The sequence below is a fragment of the Mandrillus leucophaeus genome, unplaced genomic scaffold, assembly GCF_000951045.1.
Source record: "Mandrillus leucophaeus isolate KB7577 unplaced genomic scaffold, Mleu.le_1.0 Scaffold157, whole genome shotgun sequence".
Taxonomy (NCBI): domain Eukaryota; kingdom Metazoa; phylum Chordata; class Mammalia; order Primates; family Cercopithecidae; genus Mandrillus; species Mandrillus leucophaeus.
Genome location: NW_012101554.1, coordinates 691,039 through 709,645, shown reverse-complemented (window position 1 = coordinate 709,645; position 18,607 = coordinate 691,039). Strand labels below are relative to the sequence as shown.

At 45.7% G+C, this 18,607-nt stretch overlaps 1 pseudogene; it reads right to left on the bottom strand.

The window, feature by feature from the left end:
- Positions 1–469: 469 nt before the first annotated feature.
- LOC105536213 lies at positions 470–903 on the bottom strand (annotated as a pseudogene).
- Between the last annotated feature and the right edge of the window lie 17,704 nt (positions 904–18,607).

The window sequence follows — 18,607 nt, the reverse complement described above, 5'->3', positions numbered from 1 at the left end:
AGTGGAGATCGCACCACTGCACTCCAGCCTGGGCGACAGAGCGAGACTCCGTCTCAAAAAAAAAAAAAAAAAAAATGTGATCACCAATGTTGGACATGGGGTCTAGTGTGTCACGGGGCAGCTCTTGCCATCCTGGGGTAATGAGTGAGTTGTTGATCTGTTAGTTCCCACGAGAGCTGATTGTTAAGAAAAGCCTGGCACCTCCCTCCCCTCTCTCTCTTGCTCCCTACCTCACCATGTGATAAGTCAGTTTTTCTTTGCCTTCAATCCTGAGTGGAAGCTTCCTGAAGCCCTCACCAAGAGCAGACACTGACGTCATGCTTCGTGTACAGCCTGCAGAACCGTGAACCAAGTAAGCCTCTATTTTTTTTTCTTTTTTTTAGAGAAATGTTGTAAAGCTTTTAGAGAAATGTTGTAAAATGTTCCCAGCACCAGGAATGGTGTGGAGTCGCAGCAGCAGGCACAGGCAGGTGACCCCCCCAGAGTCTCACATGGCGAAGAGGATGAGGAAGGAAACCATCAAACAGAAGAGCCCCACGACCTCAGACAGGGCAAAGCCCCGAATGGCACAGAAGAAGAGCTGCTGCTTGAGAGACAGGTTTCTGGCATAGCCAATGATCAGGCTGCCAAACACCATTGCAATGCCAGCCCCTGAACCACGCACACCAACTGTGGCTGCCCCAACACCAACAAACTTGGCTGCTGTGTCAGCGTCCCAGGAGACAACACTAATCTGGAACTCCCATGTGGCCACCTGGAGTAGGCAGCTGCCGTAGGAAGGCTGTTTAGATGAATTCTCTGGGCTATTCAAGAGAGAGGCAGGCACAAGCCTGATTAGACCCCTGGTACCACAGTGGATCAGAGCTAGAGAAATGAGTGGTGCCCCGGGGGTCTGCATTTTTTAAGCCTGCACTCCCACTGCCCTGCAGCCCCTGCTAAGCCCACAGCACTTGCCCAGCTCTAACCCTCTCTTCTTTAAAAATGACTCAGCCTCAGGTATTCCTTTACAGCAACACAAACAGACTCAGACGGTGACTTATTCCAGGTTGCCGAGCCTTGGCCTTCGGACGCCACTGCCAGAATTCTTCCTGCACTTAACGGACTGTCTCAAAACCTTGCCAATAATGAATACAAAGACCTCAACTAATCCATCATCGATTCACAGAACAGCAGGGAGCATTTCAGTGAATCGAGCATTGGAATCAGCAAAGATTCTTGTGTGAAGACACAAATACCAAATCAAGAGGATCACCCGGCCTCATCCATCTTATGGCACAGATGGTCGTTCAACCTGCCTTGGAGAAAGAAAAGGTGGAGACCAGCATCCTCCTGCCCTTTGGTGTTACAGGAAAAAGTTAATGACACAGAAAATTGGTTGTGTTGCCCAGGATTCCAAATGAGAATCTTAAAGGTGAAGGCTTCATCATAAACACACAGGGGTTATATATTAGTACCTAAGCCAGAATTATTTTTTCCACCTTAATTTCACAAATGTTCTGGAAAGGTAATTAAGACACTCAAACCAAATGCAAACACTGGGGGTGGGGGAGATTTACCTCCCAAATCTGTGAAGTCTGAACTGCATTCCTCTTACTTTCGAATTTAACAATAATCCCCGAATATATAAAATATCACCTTTTAACTGTCTCCAAAGTTACTGCAACCAGTATTCCCTCTGTTTATGTGAGACATGGCACAGAAAGACTAAGTTTCTGTGTTTCAAATTTCAAACACTAAGTCAAGGAAGGGTACTACCCTGGCCCACTTGTCCCTCCCTCTACCACCGCCCACCCCCACGCCCCGCCCAGAGTCAGGACATTTGGAAGCACTGGCAGAAATGCAAAAGTAGCTTTGAGCTCCACCCCTCAAGACCTGCATACCTAGACTCAGGAGGGAAATGGCCATATAAACCAATGACCTAGCTCAGCATCTCATGTGCAACCTGGAGTTGCTCCCTATTCCCAAAATGCTTTTGCTGGGGAATTTTTAAGGCAATTGTTAAAGCCTAACAGGGTCTCCAAGAAGACATCTGAGACATGCTGATTGGTGAAACCCAGACAAAAAAGGCTACGCACCTGAGACTGCTCTTCACACTCTGGAATTCAAGATGGCGCCTCCAGTTGGGTTCTGTCCATCACATTGGTAGTATTTGGTTTACTCTATCTCCAAAATGTTTTCCCCTCTCCCACCTCTTCACTGGTCCTACAACTAACCATCTAGCCTGAATTCAGTTACCTAAAAAATACTTTTCATCATGCTCCTTCTTGTTTAGAGAACTTCCACAGTCCTTTTCTGGAGAAACTCCCTCTGCCTCAGTAACAACCTATATTGATGACCCTGGTTTCCCAAACCAGGACACTTAAAATAAAAGGGGGTACTGTGAATAATTATGCTAGAACAAGAGCAGTAAACAGGACTCTCCAGGGAAAACTGGGACACAGAATCACCCCAACTCTAAGGTCTGGGAGGGAGAATGCCCTGACTTATTTTCTTAACTGTACTATATTTCTAACTGAACAGTTCCTAGCACAGCACCTGACATAGCACAGGCACCCGATAATAAATATTTGTGGAACTGAATCTATAAAACAGGAGCCTTAAGTGATATCACAGATACTACTAACTAGAAAAAATTTGCCTCCACAAAGGATCCTGTAGATCACTACAAACTAAAATCATACCAGAAAATCACTGCTTCTGATAGTCTATTTCATTTTCTTTCTACCCTGGATATTTTTAAATCTCTCACTAATAGTGATTTTGTATATCTTAATAATTATTAATAGTACAGCCAGCCCTCTATAACTTGATTCTGCAACTACAGATTAAATCAACCACAGATTGAAAATATGTAGGGGGAAAAAATACAACAATTTTAAAAGTACAAATAAAAAACAAAACAGTGGAACAACTACTCACATAGCATTTACACTCTATTAGTTATTAATATTATAAGTGATCTGGAGATGATTTAAAGTATATAGGAGGATGTGTTGTAGGTTATACGCAAATACTATACCATTTCATAGCAGGGACTTGAGTTTCCTTGGATTTTGGTATTTGAGAGGGGTCCCGGAACCTATCCCCCATGGATACCCAGAGATGACTGTGGTTACCATTACTGAGTCCTGCATTTGCTAAGTAGCCAAGGAACCTCAGCTATACTCTCTCAGCAGCCCTAATAAGGAGAGCGACAGTGTGCCTCGACTCCGAGTAAAGAAATTGACGCTCTGCAAGGATGGATAATTCACTTGTGGTCACAGACTCTGCCCAAGGTCATTCCTTTCCATTGACCAGAAAACTCACCAACCAGAACATTTCAGTTCCAAAGCATTATTTTGTTTAAACCATTTCATCACCGAGACAAGGTGGCATAACATTCAGCAAACAAAAAAAGATACGAAATGGGCCATGCATACTCCAACTATACCACTGACTGTCAACTGCATTTGCTGTAACATAATGCAGATTCAAACTCAGGAAAGCAAGAAGACCCAGAAGAAAGCCAGCAAGACCCGATGATAACATACCACACAAGCCTTCTATGAGCAGAAAGCAGAAAGGCAGAAACTGGCATCCTCTTCTCCAACGTGCAAAGAGGTTTTGCTGGCCAGCCTCGCAAGTGGGAAATACACTTTCCCGAGCGACGCAGAGAAGGAAGTCCCTGCTTGCCTGAAGGGAGGTGAGGACAAGGCTGGGAGGAGGAAGAAGAGATTCTATTATTAAACAAGACAGATGAAAATTCCTTTTGAAAACGGGAAGGGAACTTAGGCTATAAACTCCCTGAAAGCGGAGACTGATTCAACCCAGGGGTTGTCCCACACTTCTCCAGCATTTTGTCCACCTTATCTTTCTCAATGAAATTCCACACAGAAAGTCTAGAAAATTTATCTCCCATAATGCTTTGATTTACGGTAATTTCAAACAAAAGGTTTTGGGTCTTTTTTAAAGTAAAATATACATACTTAAAGTTCCCCCTCCAACCTACTCATTTTAAAGTATGTATACATTTCCCAAATCTATAAGACTAGGCTGTCATGAGTACATTGCTCAAATTACAAGCTATCAAACATTTTACAGTAATACAATGGGTTGTTGACTCCTCTCTTAAAAAAAAAAAAATCAAGAAACTCACATACACTTACAAGAATCACTAACCAACTTCTCATAAATACACTCCCAGGAAATAAACTGAGCATCTCAATCCCAACAAAGAGAAGGCTTTGTCTGCCAAACAAGACATTCTCTTCATTAATGTCTCCCTTGTATTGATTATGGAAGACATGCTGTACAAACAGTGTTTCCACAAAGAGGAGCGAGGAGCAAAGTTTTGCTGCAGTCACCCACTCCCTGCAGATTAAATTCTGCTCCTGGAAGCACATTCAGCCACCATTGATCTCAAAGGCTTTAAACTAAGCAAGGTGGGCATGGCGTTTCCTACAGCTCCTAATTATATAAACATTCAGTCTAAAAATGAACTGGCTTCTAAGAACAGCACAAAGTAACATTCTTATCTTCATCATGCATAAATTGCAAACAGCAGTTCACGGACTCCAACCCTTCCTCCATTTCTGGTTCAAGGGCCCCTATTTAGTCACATGGCTGTAGTCTAGAACCAACATTGCATGAAATGGAAGTAGGGTTTGGTTAAGATCGGTTTAGCAGTAGAAAACCAGATAGAGGTGTAAAAAAAATTGGCACATCTCCTGCATAAACACTGTTGTATGAGGTCTTAATAAACAGAAAATGAACACATGGCTGACTGGATTTGTCAGCCTCCCCAAGACCAAGTTCTGGCCAGTGGAATGGGAGCAGAAGTGATGGGGACCTCCTCTGGGCCTGATTCAGTAAGCTCAATGTCCTTATCCCCTACAGCTAGATGCCAAAAAGGTAGATGACCTTCACGATGGCCTTGAAAGCCTGTGTTAAAGATGGAAGATTCTCAACGTGGAAGGAGCCTAGGTCCCTGAAACACCAAATGGAGGCGAGCTGCCCAACCAAGAACACCTACTCTAGGCTATTCACATCAGTGGGAAATAAGTTTTTCTTGTGTTCATTCACCAAGATTTTGGGGCTTATGAAACAGAAGTTCATGTTACCTTAAATAACACAGGCAATGTGGAAAGTCCATTTATAAATATCTAAATTAGAGGCCCCACTGGATCTCAGGCTTGCTAGCATGTGCCTGTCCATGAATTCCAATGTCTCATGTCATTCATGAGTTCTACTCTATTCTACACCTCTGCAACCATGGTTGTGGGGGTGGGGGCCTTTTATTGCAATTTTTGGTTTTAGAACGAGAATATCATGAGAGTAAGATGAAATTCCTCTGTCAATGTTCAACAGGTATAAATTGAGCATCTATTATATGCCAGATCCTTCTCTTAGATGCTAAGGTACAGAGACATGTTTTCTGCCCCCTTATATAGGGGAAAACAGCAGACTCGTAAACAAAAACTGTACTTCAAATATGCTGTGTTAAAACAGAAGCAGGTACAAGATACAAAATAATAGAAGGCTGTCTTAGTCCCTTTTCACACTGCTGATAAAGACATACCTGAGACTGGGCAATTTACAAAAGAAAGAGATTTCATGAGCTTATAGTTCCACATGGCTGCGGAAACCTCACAATCAAGGTGGAAGGCAAAGAGGAGCAAGTCACATCTTACATGGATGGCAGCAGGCAAAGAGAGAGATTGGGCAGGGAAACTCCCCCTTATAGAACCATCAGATCTCATGAGACTTATTCACTATCACAAGAACAGCATGGGAAAGACCTGCCCCCATGGTTCAATTACCTCCCATGGGATCCCTCCCACAACATGTGGGAATTCAAGATGGATTTGCATGGGAAAAATGTTACTAATTGTTTGAGGGAAACTGGTTAAGAAAGTCATCATAGGGAAGATGACCTAGCAGGGTGTAAAGGATGATAGTCATTTCGGTTGTGCTGGAGTGATGGTGGTGATGATAGTGGTAGTGGTGGTAGTGATGGTGGTGGTGGTGTGGCAGTGGTTGTAGTTGTAGTGGTAGAAACAGCAGGAGTAACAGTAGCATCAACACATAGAAGGAAGATAAAAGCATTTAAGAAAGAAAAAATCTTACTTGTAAAGAGGTTCAAGGGGGCCAGCTATTAGAAAGACTGTCACACCACATAAATAATCACAAGAGATAATTACCTCTGCCACTGCCACATTTCTCATATATGATCATAACCACCAGAAGCAATCATATCATCTTTGCCAAGTTAAGGATAAAGCTGATGGTTGGATAATCCAGGCTTATGGAAAACGGTCAAGATTTCCTTTATTCAGGGGACCAGAATGAGACAGAGTGACCCTGTTATTTCTGGCACATCTCAAGGTTAAAAGGGTTTATTTAGCTTTGTTTTTCCCAGTTATGAGATGTGATTGCACACCCTTGCTTCAACAGCAACAGAGCAAATGTAAAGTCTGCTGTACAAAAGCAAACCTCTATTCAGCGTTTCCTTTTTGTTTTTTGCAGTCACTGATACGTGCTTTACAACTCTTATTTAATCCACACGACAACCCTGGCAGAGAAGGAAGAAGGTTACGATACTTAACTTTACAGAGGAAGCAATTGAAGCCCAGAGAGGGTGAGAAACTTGCCAGGGTCATGAAGCTTTAAATAAATGACATGAACCAGCTTCAAACCCAAACAGTCTGACCCCAGAGCTGAGTTGATTAGATGGGTAAGCCAAGGGGCAGGCATTACAGGCAGAAGGAACAGCAGTACAAAGGTGTCATGGACGGGGGAAATAGAACAGTACATGGAGGGAATTGCAAGAAGTTAGAGGAGAAAAGAATTCCTAATCTGGGTGTGGCTCAAGGGCAAGGAGACCAGTGAGGATCCTCTGTCCTAAGACTGGTAAGTGGATGAGGGTTTGCTTGCATATGAAACTGTGAGGTTAGTACTCATGGTAGATTGCAAAAAACACCCCAATTCCATATACCTCCTGATGCATTCCCTTGGCGCTGTGACTCTGCAGTGCCATCCTGGGCAGGGCAGTCTGCCAGGAGCCTTGATGCTGGGCTTGGCCATGTGACTTGCTGTGGCCAATGGGATGGCAGCAAACATGCTGGGGAGGGGGTGAGAAAAACACTTAAAAGCAGTTACATGAGTGGCTCACTGGCTCTTGTACCTTTGCCAGATCCATGAGAATGTGCCTGGGCTACACCTCTAGAGGAGGATGAGAGAGACACAGGAAGCTGAGACAAATCATCTCAGTCATTCCCCCCAGCCAAAGCCATCCAGACACATAAGTAAGGCCAGCCAAGACCAGCAAAGCCCTCTGGCCTGGCCGGCCCAGATGTGTGAACAACAAACACTTACTACTGTGTGCTACGGAGGTAGTTTGCTGGGCAGCATTGTGGTGGCATTAACCGATAAGTACCATTGCCATCACTGCCATTTTACAAATGGGGAAACCAAGGCCCAGAGAAGGGAAGAAACAGGGTCAAGATGACAATGGCTAGCAAAAGCGGCAATCTGAAAGCAGGCAGTGGTGCCAAAGCCTTTGCCCTTAGCCATTTTCATGTGCTAAAACTTCTCTCAAGGAAGCAGCAAAAGCAGGATCTGTCTCAGCAGGAGGCAAAGCATGCTGCCTGGCTCCCAGGTGGGGCTGCTGGGCTGGGAGAAGGGGCTCTGGATATCCTGCTAATTGGCAACATTCGCCCTCTCCAGTCATTGATTTAGGCTGGCAGTGACAGAGACCATCTGCTCGCACTTCACTTCCTTGCCCTCCCTGGGAGCTCTGCAATATGCAGAGGGAGCCCGGCACACCTGAGCTTACCCCACCTGTCCCTGCACCGAACCGTCACAGCTCAGACCCTTCTCTCCAAAGATGCCTTCTGGGGCCAGCACCTGGAGCCAGCAGAGGCTCTCTCTCCAGCTGCACTCTTCCCCCCTGAATCTTCCCGGCTTGGCAGCCCCTTCCAGGAAGTCTGCAGCAATGTCTCCAGCACCTGCCTCTGTTCCCACCTTCCATCACCTCCCCTCCTTGTTTCCAGATTCCTTATGCCTGGCTCTGAGGTTATCCCACTTAGAGGTCGACTGTTCTGACAGCCAGCTGTATATGTCCCCTCTCCCCTCCCCGTGGTCCCTCCTCTAGCCAAGTAACGAATGACGGCTTGGCAAAGAAAGCACAAGCCCTTGCCAAAATAAAAGGTCTGTTGGAGCAACTCTCAAGAGTTACAGTGTCCTCTTAGCCCTCCCGCCCGGGGAACATTTCCTGCAAAGCTTCCATCTTTGTCGGACACCAGAATCCCAAAGGTGATCATTGTAAATTTAGCACCTGGACTAGGTTTCTCAAAGTGGCACAGCACAGCTAGAATCCCCGAGGGTGCCTGTTTGATTCCAAGCCTCATCCTGGCCCTAATGAATCGACTCTCTGAGGGGCACCTCTGAATAAGTTGCCAAGTGATTCTCCCACTCCAACATTTGAAAACAGCCTTTCTAATGTGCAGGACTGTCCATCCTGGTCAAGTCATCAAGTAATTTACATGCGTCATCTCACCTCCGCCTCACTTCAACTCTAGAAGCAGATACGATTTTTCTCCCATTTTAGATATGAGGAAACTGAGAATTTGTGATGTCATATAACCCCCAGGTCACACGGCTAATATGTGGTAATGTTGGACTTTGAACAAAGCTCAATCCCGTGCTCAAAACTTGCTCTGAAATGCTCCTGCAACAGGTGACTTATGTATTTCAGGATGCTGATGAAATTGGATATCTGTGTTTGCTTGTCATACTTCTCCATGATCCCTAAAACCACGATGAATGGAAACGCACAAATCAGACACCTGATTTTTGGGACATTCCTTCCACAGTCTCTTTTGTTGAGTGAGTGGAGAATAACTACCGTGTTTCCAGAATTTGAAGAATGACTTGATGATGTCCCCAGTTCTCAAAATGTTTCTCTTGGAGTTGATTTTAAGTCCTATTCCAGCCTCACTTCCCACCCCGTGACAGAAGGTGGGGTGACTTAGGAGTAAAAACAACGCTAGTAATCTTTATAACTCACCGTCACAGAGATAATGCTTTCAATCACCTCCCACCTCATCTTTTTTTTTATCGCAAAGCATGAGACACAAAATAGGTAAATAATGAAACAATGGACGATTAAAGCTGAACTGCTAAGCAAATAATAAGGGAGTGAAAGGAACAGCTACATTTGCTGAATGCTTGCCAAGGCCAATAACCTGTGTTAAGCTCTTTACATACATTATCTAATTTGGCCCTAAGTGATATGATCTCCATTTTACAGATGAATAAACTTAAGGTGATAGAGGTTAAAGTAACTTGTCCAAGATCAAGCAGCTAGTTAATGGTACAGCTGTGACTCCAAGCTACTCCCGAATCACTCTGAAATCAATTGCTCTGAAAATACTTGCTATGCAAAGTGTGGTCCCCAGACAGGCAGCATCAACGTCACCCAGGAGCTTTTCAGAAATACGGACTCTCAGGCCACACCCCAGACCTATGAAATCAGGACCCAGCAAGTGCAGTTGTCTGAGAAGCGTTCGTCTAGAACTGGGTTGCTTAGCCTCTGAACTACTGACATCACGTGGAGGGTAGCTCTCTGCTAGGGCGTGTGGGGGGTACTGTCCCATGCAGTGTCCCTGGCTTCTACCCACTAGATGCCAGTAGCAACTCTCACCCCTTTACAAGTCATAATGACCAAAAATGTCTCCAGCATTGCTAAATGTCCCCTGGGAAAGTGAAATAGCCCTCAGGCAGAATAGAACCGCTGGTGTCTACAACAGCCCTGTTCTGCCAGGCTGAATTTCTGGCATAAATCTGGGGTTTGTGGGCAAAAATTACAGAGACCGGTCTAATAGGTGTCCAAAAAAAAAAAAGAGCCTCTGAGTTCCAAGGTCTGGGTTTGGGTCGAGGTCTGTCACTGACATGCTCTGGGGACAGAATCACAGACTTCCACCTCTTCATTCAGCACCAGTGCAAGGCTGGACTCTGGCATGGCTTCCCCAAACCTTGCTGCCTATGGGAATCACCTGGGAGTCATTTTGAAAATATTGATTAAAGTTCCCCCCCGCCACTCCAACCACCCAGACTAAATCAGAACCTCCAAGTGGGGCCCCAGATGTTGCTTATTTTTCAAGATGGGGGATGGGTGTCTCACTATGTTGCCCAGGCTGATCTCAAACTCCTGGGCTCAAGGGATCCTCCCACCCCAGCCTCCCTAGTAGATGGGACTACAGGCACACACCACCCACCACACTCAGCTCCCGCTTTTTAAACAAGATCCTCAAAAGATCCGAAAGTACCTAGGCCATGAACTGGCTTTTAGGAATCACTAGACGAGAACATTCCCAGGGACCCTAAATTGCAGGAGTTGACCTCCTGTGCCCCAGGCCTCCTCCCTACCCAGATGTGTCACTTACAGCTGACTTTCAAGTCACCAGACCCTAGAGAGTCCTCAGACTCCCAGGGAAGCCATCTAGCCCAGCACGGGCTGCGCACCCGCTGCCACTGATGTGACATCGAAGAAACAGGACTCAGCAGTGCCGGAGTCAGGAATCTGGTATCTGGTTTTCTCGACACACATGCCACTGTGCCTGAGTCTACCTCAGTGAGAAACCAGAGCGCTAACTGCATTAACACAGCTCGACCAAGTTGGGCAGGCAGGGCTGCTTCAGCCGTGAGCAGTCGGGGAGAAATGGGACTTTTCTGCAGCTGCAAAACTACGGGAGGCACTGAAGTGGGTCCAGAGGAGCCCTTCCTCCCAGCCACCGACTCTCGGCGCAGCAAGGTGCTGATGACAGGGACGCTGCCCTGGGGGTGTGGGGTACACCCAGGTAAGACCTAGAGAGTGAGAATCATTGTCTTGACTGGAGCAAACTCAGTGGAATGCTCTCTGCAGAGCCAGAAAAAAAAGCTAACATGGACTGGATGCGTCCAAACTTGGAGGCATTTTACATCTCATTTCACCAGCTTTCTGAACCCAAAACTACAAGGTTGAGCCCAAAAGCATTTTACCATTTTTAATTCAGGCATCTGCCTGATGACTTTTTTTTTCCTCTCCACATAAAATTTTCTTTTTCTCCCCATAAGTCCTCATGCATTCATTCACAGCCCTTCCTTGGCTTCCGCTGGTCAGTTCCTGAAGCAATCGCTGGTCACAGAGAAAGCGAACCGGTCCTAACTGTGTCCCGTGCTGATGCCCCACTGGTGGTGGCCAGAACTCCCAGAAGATCAGGAAGCACCATCATAATCAGGAGAGCAGAGGTCAGCTTCCCTGGCCCCTGCAGGGCCTCCAGGGGACACAAGACACAGGGCCCAGGCACAGAAGGTCTCACTGGTCAAGTCCAAGTAAGAAGAGGAGCTCCCAAGTGAGAGAATGGAAAGACTCTTATTGTTGGCTACTTGAGATGTGCCAGGAGCTGTTCTAAGCATTTACATGGATTTGCTCTTTTATTCCTAAACAGGCACACACTTCAGAAGGTGGGTATTAATTGCCTGCCCCAATGTGCAGGTGTGCAATGAGGCTCTGATAGGGTTAATGATTTGTCCGAGGCCATACAGCCAGGCAGTAGCAGATCTGGGGTTAGAATGCAGACATGCAATGTCACACACCACCCTGACGATGTCTGGATGGGCATATTCCTTCCATCTACCAACAGTTCCTTCTCTCTTGTAACTAACACCTTCATTCACGTTACCTGTTAATGACTTGTCTGAGGTCACACAGCCAGGCAGCAGCAGATCTGGGGTTAGAATACAGACATGCAATGTCACACACCACCCTGACGATGTCTGGATGGGCATATTCCTTCCATCTACCAACAGTTCCTTCTCTCTTGTAATGAGCACCTTTAGTCACATTACCTGCATCTATACATTACTGTCTAACCTAAATATTACATAAGACTTTGCTACACAAAGTGTGGCCTCAGGCCAGCAGCATCAGCATCACCTGGGAGATTGTTAGAAAGGCCGAATGCCAGCTCTGCCCCACATCTACTGAATCCAGATCTGCACTTTAACCAGAATCCAGGCGATTCCCATGCATGTGCAGATTTGAGGAGTGCTGATATGGCACTTTTCTTGCTGACTCAGTAGAAGGGCCTGCCTCTGAATTCTCCTCTCCTGGGTTCTGGGCCTCAGGAGTATTTGGATTCTAACTGAAGATTTATAACTTTCCATTGTTAAAATTATGTCATGAACTCTTTCCTGATGATGCCCCATGCTGGTGTCTCTCTTAACTCAGTTTGCACTTGACAGTCTGAATTGCACCATGAGCTCCTTGGAACGCAGATGAGCTACTCAATTTAACACCTGGTGCTCTCTCCATCTGGATCACCTTGTTTCTCAGATGCAGGGGGGTAGGGCTAAAAGTTAAGAGACTAATTGCAGAGGGAGCGGAGATAAATTATCACTCACAAATCAACTGATTTCCATCCAATTAAATTACTAGCAATCTGAGGAGATGACTTCTTTTTCCACACAGCAACCAACGGGTGCTCAGAAAAATGTACATCTTTATTAACTGAGTCATCCGGCCAATTCTTATTTTCCTAGACTGTTCTAAAAGCCAAGCATTTAGAAGAAATAAGAGAAGGCTCTGGGCACAATAGCTCACACCTATAATCCCAGCACTTTGGGTGGCCGAGGCACGAGGATCGTTGAAAGCCAGGAGTTCAAGACCAGCCTTGGCAACACAGCGAGACCACTGCCCCACCACACCCCAGGTCTTTACCAAAAAATTTAAAAATTAGCCAGGCATGGTGGTGCAGGCCTGTAGTCCCAGCTACTCAGGAGGCTGAGACAGGAGGATCCCTTGAGCCCGGCAGTTCAAGGCTGTAGTGAGTTATGATCATGCCACTGCACTCCAGCCTGGATGACGAAGTGAGACACTGTCCTGGAGAAAAAAATAAATAAATAAAAAGAAGAAATAAGGAAAGAATGGTGGAGGTGACACATGTGGTGACCTAGGTGACCTCTGTCCACTCATGTGCTGCTAGGGAAAGAGAAAGAGGTGAGCTGTTTGCTCACAGCTGTGCCTTACCCTAAAATCGGCAAGGGCCATATGTCTGATTAACAATTTCCACAGTGGCTGAAGCCAGGGTTTACTGGATGGCACTTCTGATGTGCCAATGACTTTCTTTCTGCAAAGGCTCTCAGCCTCCCTGCCTTGCTAGAGAGAGGCTGACTCCTTCATCCAGCATCTGGTGGATGGACCTGAAGGAGCTCACCGTTTGTAGACGATAACTCATGAGTTCATTTTCTCCAGGCTGACTATAAATACCAGGCCAGGCTCTGGGCTGAGTACTTTACCTGCATTACGGAATTTAACAATCACAAATGCCAAGGAGGGTGCTCGGAGTGTCAGCTTGGGCCCATTTTTCAGGTCAAATGAGCATCTGCGAGCTAAGCAAATTGCCCCAGGTTAGAAATCTAGTAAGTGACTGGGCCAGGATTTGAACATGACCACCAAATGCTAGGCCACGTTTCCTAAGAGGGAGAAAAAGTACTTTAGATCCTGAACCTTCAGGTTTGGTGCCTCCCCAGAATTACCTGGCAAAATTAAGGTGTTCGCTTTCAGGGACTGGGAAGTGCCCTCTTGTTACTTCCTGGATCCCAGGGCTTTACTATGTGTCCATCAAGGACACACTCTAAAACCTGTCCGTCCCAGGAACTCCCAGGCAGCAGGTTGTACAGTCAAAGGCAAAAGAGACCTGGGTTTGTGGCCCAGCTGTGGAAACAAGGAAGGGGAGTTCTTCCTTGAGCATCTTTCTACTCCATTCCCAGACCCCAGTCTCATCTCTTATTCCAGAATGCTCTGAAAAGCTCCTCCACTTTTTTATAAGGCAGAAAAACGTAGAGACCCTCTGATCCTCAAGATCCTCAAGGACTCCGAAGGCATAATGAAGTGTCCTGAACAGCACGCACTGTTTGCTGTAAGTGCTGAGCTAGCTGAGGTGGGAATGGAATCAAAGGGCTCCACCCAACCCCCTCACAACAAGGGCAGAGATCAAACCTGCCCTCCCCCCCATGGCCCTACAGAGATCAGAGCCTGGGGAACTTCCTCCCAGTTTACTCCCTAACGTCGCCAGACTTACTTGCCAACCTACGGCAATAGTTCATTTCCACTACTCCGTTCTTATTCCTTTCACAGAATCAGATGCACTGAAAGCTAAAGCTCAGTGGACACGTCCCACACCAAACCCAGGTCAAAAACTGACCACTCTGGCATCCAACTATAACCCTCCCTTGCAAGGGATTTGCAACCCCTCTTCTAAGATGGATTTTGTGGGAAAAAGTATATATGTAGCTTCAAGAGAGCCAATGTCATCATCATCAGAGCACTGTGTTCATAAATCCCTTGCTTATTCGTTCCTCTCTTAGCTCATGTCATTCTTCCTGCCCATTTCACAGAGAAATACCAAGTTAAAAAACAAATAAGTCTTGTGTTAGGAAAACACCAAAGGGCAGAATAAGTCAGAAGTTCATTTGCTTTCTTCTTTGCTCATTCATTTCTAGTATCCTTGGTTCATTTTCCCCCCTAATTAGCTACATGGCTTAAAACAACTCATTTAAAATTCTCTGTGCCGCTCATCGCTAAGCTGGGACTAATAAATCTAAATTCCTACCTCCCAATGTAAAAAACAAGAGGCCAACAAACCCTTCGCAAGCACCAAGCCTGCCAGAGGAGAGGCAATACTATACATTACGAAAATAAAATGAAAGCTCAGATATAAGCTGCCAGGTATTAATGCAAAGTAATAAAACAGGAAAAAGCCCAACAGCAACATTTTATGGAGATGAAGCAAGAACTTCTCCCAGGAAGGGGGAGGCCAAGAACTGAGCTTCTAATCTCATAAATCAAGAGGGGAAAAACAAACCATTAATAAGGCCCAGCAAATGCATCTCAAAAGACAGCTACGGGGAAAAATAGAAGGAGCTTAAGGGTCACCTGGGGTGCCAGATTAAAAGTCCACAATCAAACACTGCAAAGCTGTATGAATCTTATTTACCACCACCAAAAAAATACTGATGGAGCACTTCCCCCACTGAGCCCTGGACTGGCTGTACCAGCTGCAGGGGGACTCAGAAAATGTCCCCAGAACCTGTGGGGGCAGTCCCATGGCCACAGCAGGCAAGAGGACAGCAAGAGAACAGAGGGGCAGAATGAGGGAAGGCGGCACTGAGGACCAGAAGCAGCCCCAGGCCCAGAAAACCCACCCCTATTTCTAACCATTTCCCTCCCTGACTTTTTTTCCTTCTTTTTTGGTGTGAACTCTTCCAGCGTTGAGCTACCTGCTGGCCAGACTTAAGTGTCTATTTGATTTATATAATAATGACTTCTTTCTACTCATGACCCACCAGGAGGAATTTGTATCTATTTGTCCAGGCACATTTTCTCCAGGTCTCCCCTTTAATGTTTTCTTGCTGAGGCCAAGGTTATAGGACGCACAGTCTGGCCCCAGAACTACATAAAGTTAATGGCCCAATCACCAATTGCTGCTCCGGGCTTAGGGTGGGATGGAGAACAGCCCAGGTACCTGGACTTGGAGTCCCTAATTCATCCCTTTCCACTCCATGAAGGCAGGGGACCAGGAGGTACAAGCAGTTCTAACTCAGCTTCTGGGGCCCCACTGGCTGGTCACAGGCCTCACCCAGAGTCTGATGCAGTCCCAAAGACACTCCTACCCCTTGGCCTCAACAGAAAGCCCAGGTATGAAGCAGTGAATCAAATCTGACAGCCCATGAGAAAAGGATTTTAAAAATCTAACACCCTCTCCCATGAAAAGAAGTATTTGCTGAGCGTTACTCTATTCTTTGAGATCCATGTGAACTGAAAAACAAGAATCATGGTCCCTGCTGCCAAGAAATCAAATTCCAGATAGGGAGATCTAAATTAAACCAGCCATGGGAGGAAAAGAATGAGGACTGGCAATAGTGAGCCACTGAAAGTTCTGGAGAGGGAGAGTGGTAGCCATTCTGAAAGGGGTTAAGAAGATCAAGAAAAGATCAAAGAAAATTCAAAATTGAATCACCTTTCTCCTTCTGGAAAAGCATATAAAACAAAAACAACTCCTCTCTCCCACTACCTAAAAAGTATCCTATTAAAGGTTCCAAAAGAAACCCTCAATGCTATCAGCTGCAAAAGACTATTAACATCAGCGGCTAATTCAAGTGTTCCAGGTCTTTGAACTGAATCCTCCCCACATCCGCTTGAGCGGACTCTCTCGGAAATCATTAAGAGTTGCACAAATAACCAAGACCCCTTCCCGACAAGTCGGATAACCCAGATGTGAAACTCTCAGTGAAAAAGGTCCTAGAGGGACGTTTTCAATAAAAGCATCTTTGAAGGCCTGGCCCTCCTTTCAACTCCACAGTAGATTATCCCGGTCATGAGGCACTAACACCATCCCCAGCCTTCCTGTACACATCCCTTTGTTCTTCTGGCTTTTTACTGGTTTGAGGTTAAGCCCCACTGACAGTTTAAAATTCCCCTAAAATCTAGTCACTTCCAATCCTGTCTGTCTGTTCCCCAGTCATGATTGGCAATAAAGCCTTTAAAATAAAATGGACCCATATGCTTGGGGAAGTGGAGAAGCTTACATTTGCCCCACTCCCAGCCCAGGAGGGAGAAGAGTGCCAGAGATGGCAATTGTTATTAAGATAACAGGTGGAGTCTAACAGCCCTGGAGCTGTAGGACATAACAAGAAAGGGGACAGGGCCTGGTGCGATGGCTCATGCCTGCAAACCTAGCTCCCAGCACTTTGGGAGGCTGAGGCGGGTGGATCACTTGAGGTCAGGAGTTCCAGACCAGCCTGGCCAACATGGCAAAACCCCATCTCTACTAAAAACACAAAAAAATTAGCTGAGCGTGGTGGTACACACCTATAATCCCAGCTACACGGGAAGCAGAGGCACGAGAATCACTTGAACCGGGAGGCGGAGGTTGCAGTGAGCCAAGATCTCACCATTGCACTCCAGCCTGGATGACAACAGAGTGAGACTCTGTTTCAAAAAAAAAAAAAAAAGAGGGAGCAGGAAGATACTCAGCACATGCAGGGTGGAGCTGGACCCTGAGCAGATGCCCCATATGCACCTGTCTGCATGTAATCAGTTTGTGAAGAAACAGCAGGCTGATCACACTGTTACCATCCAGTCCCCTCTCCCCAGTCCACGTCACCCACTATCACAGACCCGAATTCTCAGCAAGGTGGGGAGGAAGAAGACAGATGTAGACATACAGTAAGAAGGTTAGCAGAGACCAAGAGACTTTGGTTCCTCATGGAAAACGCCAGAAAACAACTTAAGAAGAAACCACCAAGGAAACAGTATAGAGAAAACAGGATGTGAACATTTGCTTTTAATACATGAGGTACTTAAGCATCAGAGGAGTTTAATCATGTATTGATTTGCCTGGGCAGCCACGACAAAATATCACAGAGTAGGTGGCTTTCACAACAGAACTTTACGTTCTCACAGTTCTGGAGGCTGGAAGTCTAGGATCAAGGTGTCAGCAGGGTTGGTTTCTCCTGGGGCCTCTCTCTTTGGCCTGCAGACAGCCACCTTCTTGCCGTCTCCTCACATGAGGAATTTCCTCTGTGTGTGCACAACCCTGGTGCCTCTGTGCATCCAAATTTTCTTTTCTTACAAGACTACCAGGCAGGTTAGATTAGGGCCCATCCTAATGACCTCACAATCATTTATTTGTCTCTCTGAAGACCCCATATCCATATATAGTGACATTATAAGGTACTGGGGGTTAGGTCTTCAACATATGAACTTTAGGGGAACAAAATTAAGCCTGTAGCAAACAAAAATATCAATATCTGTCCTTTAAGGTATAGCACCTGTTAAGTGAAAGTCCTATGACAGATACCAGAGGCTTGATATCCAGGAGAGGTCCCAGGAGGCAGGTATTCTCATCCACAAGTCAGAGGTGAGAGCAGCAAGTACCACAATGTTGCAAGGGGGGCTAAATTATCCACAACCATAACTGCAGAGGTAGGCCTGAGCCCATGAGGAAATCAAGCAGGCACCTCTTCCCCACCTTCAGTGGAAAAGTTTTTCTGGATGGCAAATTCTCGTGGACTTTTCAGTTCCATGATCCTCAAAACGTACCGTACATAAAACATCCTACAAACTCTCTAGGATTTTGTTGCAGGAAACAACATCTCATATTTTCTTTGTCTTGTTTAAAAAAAAAAAAAAAGTTTTGAGGATTAGTCTATGACTTGAGCTCCTCACAGAGACTTCATTTCATGGCACCAAAATAAGAAAAATGTTCACAAAACGTATCAAAGAGTGAAGAGAGGCCCTGCAGACTTAATTGCCCCTGTTAGAATGGCCCTGTGCCATTATTTACCGATAGGATTACCAGATGTGAGTGTGGAATTGGTCCCCCAACTTAAAATAACGTAACAGATTTTTTCTAATGTAATTTGAAGCATTTGTTAATACAATAATCCAACACAAACATTACAGCTGATATGGGGAATTGTGGCCAGCAGTCACTTCAACAGTGCCTAAAGGCCTCTGGACCATTATTAGGTCTAGTCAAAAAACAAAATTAAATATGATAAAAATTAACAAAAATTAAACCAA